General features: G+C 38.7%; 1 long non-coding RNA gene across 2 annotated transcripts in view; it reads right to left on the bottom strand.

Moving 5' to 3' along the window:
* Positions 1-401: 401 nt before the first annotated feature.
* The window catches only part of LOC146472142 (uncharacterized), a 22,203-nt gene continuing 19,983 nt past the window's right edge, over positions 402-2,621 (bottom strand). Inside the window, exon 7 of one of the 2 annotated variants that reach the window (XR_014866649.1) lies at positions 402-573. This is a non-coding gene — a long non-coding RNA (uncharacterized LOC146472142). The remainder of the gene's footprint in view (positions 574-2,621) is intronic. The other variant, XR_014866648.1, reaches the window with a different exon arrangement.

Genomic DNA, 2,621 nt, shown 5'->3' with positions numbered 1-2,621 from the left:
ACTTTAAAATATAACATTATTTTATTTGTGCTACTTCGCGATTTCTTCAACTCGTTCAACTTCTACACAAAAAACTACCCAGGAACCAAATTGGTAGGAGTGCCGTTCAAGTTAAGAAAGGGAATGAAAAATTCACGGTCGTGTGCTCACGTTCTCTACAAAATCTTGGATTTTGGTCATTTACATTTATAAAGGCAAAGAAATTACTAAAATGTAAATCGTACATGCAGAGCGATTGTTTTTGCTAATTAAACCTATTGTTTTGCGGCGTGGTCGTTTCCGTCGCCGTCGTCGACGTCGTCGGTTGCTTAAGCCGGTGCTTTAGTTCCCTAAACAAGGGGAGTGCCCCCCCCCCCCCCACCCCGTTAGATCCATCACTGTCTGAAGTGCAACATCGTAGGGAATAGACATGTCCTAAGTGCAAAGCCATTGGAATCTTGATCGGTTTGAAGGCATGTTCGCTGTAACTTACCTACCCACCCGTCCCCTACAATTACCTCATTGGAGCTGTGCCTTTTGTCGTGTTGCCAAATTGTTCAAAATATTGATGCGCCACCGATATTTGCCGAGGTGCTGAAAAAGTATACATTTTAAATTAAAGTTCAGTCTGCTCACGTTTCTTGGAAGAAGGGTGAGGGCATAATTCTTTGCCTCCTTCTTCCCCCCGCACCCTACTCCCCCATGAAACTGTGTTGCGCAGGCGAATGATCTCGCAGGCGAGATTTGATAAAATCACACGAAGAGTTAAGAACAACGAGTCTGGTTTGTAGAACTATCTGTGGTGTTTAGTTCTGTTGTTAGTAATAGTCAAACAACCGCTTGTACATTTACATGTTTGTTACTTAATTCCGGAGCACAAAAGCACATAAAAAAAAAAACGCAAGAAAACACACGGCGAGTGAAGAAAAACGAGTCTCTTTTGTAAAATTATCTGCCGTGATTAGTTCCGTTATATTTAATAGTCGGTTCGTAACAACAGCTTGTACATTTACACGTTAAAATAACTCGCTACTTGGGCGACCGCATCGATCCATAAATCCATGTTATACTCGACACGTACCATACAACCACTAGGGAATCTTTTCATTATTTTAATTTTGTTTAATAAAAAAAAAAACGCTCAATGTATGTGATTGTTCATTCTACCCAAGCCTTGGCGTCCGTACAGATCGACGTCGTAGTTCATTTTTTATCTCAGTTCAGTCGGTCTTCCACTCAAAGAGTTAACTTGTTTAGAAAAGAACTTTGCAGGAAACTTTTACCATCACTTTATAGGGATTCACGCCCTGGCTTCAAAATGAGTCTTTTCAGGTCACGGTCATAATAGTTAATGATTAACCAGCATGCTAAGTAAAAATTAGGGCTGTTGATTGCAAGAACGATATCTTACTAACGCACGGTTGGATAAGTATAAAACAAACCTAGATCTGTCTACTGATGAATTTTTAGGCCATAAAACTTCGAAAAGTAAGCCGGTTTTGGACCTCCAAAAATTGAGCGTGTTCTATAATGTCGATGATAAGAGAAGCAGAGACCGATACAAGGTAGAATTACGGTTTAAAGGGTTACTATATTTCGGCTGGCCAAACCAGCCTTCTTCAGGTAGAATGAAAATTTACATTGGGACACACGTTTATATAGCTGACAAATATTTGCGCAATAGCGGAACTACGTAAAACTAAATTGATTGACAGTAAATATGGAGCAAATGAAATAATAGTAACAAAAAATAAAAAATAATAAAAGGAAAAAGCTAGTACATTTCTTCGCGAATATTAAGGCCATGCGGAGAGAGTGTTCTGCCTTTTGAGATTAAAAAGGCTTCCCTGGCCTTACGGATTGAGTCTCGGTTAGAGTAGACTTTTTCTATGGGGATTAATTGCATGTCGTTAGCGGTGTGGTTAGGAGCGGTGAGGAAGTGTTCTGCGGCTGTGGTGGGTTTAGATTTAGTGTTAGGGTTATCTATGGTGCGGCGGTGTTCATTAAAGCGGTCTTTTAAGCGTCGTTTAGTCTCTCCTATGTATTGTAAATTACAGCGGTTACATTGGATCATGTAGATTAGCCTTAATATTCGCGAAGAAATGTACTAGCTTTTTCCTTTTATTATTTTTTATTTTTTGTTACTATTATTTCATTTGCTTCATATTTACTGTCAATCAATTTAGTTTTACGTAGTTCCGCTATTGCGCAAATATTTGTCAGCTATATAAACGTGTGTCCCAATGTAAATTTTCATTCTACCTGAAGAAGGCTGGTTTGGCAAGCCGAAATATAGTAACCTTTAAACCGTAATTCTACCTTGTATCGGTCTCTGCTTCTCTTATCATTTGTATTTTTTAAAGCCGAACAGATCTGCAATTGATCCAACGTATACCAGCAGGATTATCGTCCACGGTTGTTGCTTGGACTTGACTCTATAATGTCGTATGCACTGCGCTGTTTAAAGGGCGCTTTGAAATGAAATACTCAGGCTAATTTTTTTTTTTTGTAATGGCGGAAACAACAAATACGCTTTACGAAATAGCTTTTCTTTTAACTGAAATGGCTCGAAATTTGATTTCTCTGAACAATTCAACTCAAAATGAGAATAAACATCATTTTGACAACCACTCGTCATATAA

Source organism: Pavona decussata, unplaced genomic scaffold, assembly GCF_977016875.1.
Source record: "Pavona decussata unplaced genomic scaffold, jaPavDecu1.1 SCAFFOLD_101, whole genome shotgun sequence".
NCBI classification, from domain to species: Eukaryota; Metazoa; Cnidaria; class Anthozoa; order Scleractinia; family Agariciidae; genus Pavona; species Pavona decussata.
Note: the sequence above shows the minus strand (reverse complement) of the source record. Positions and strands in the feature narration are given on the sequence as shown.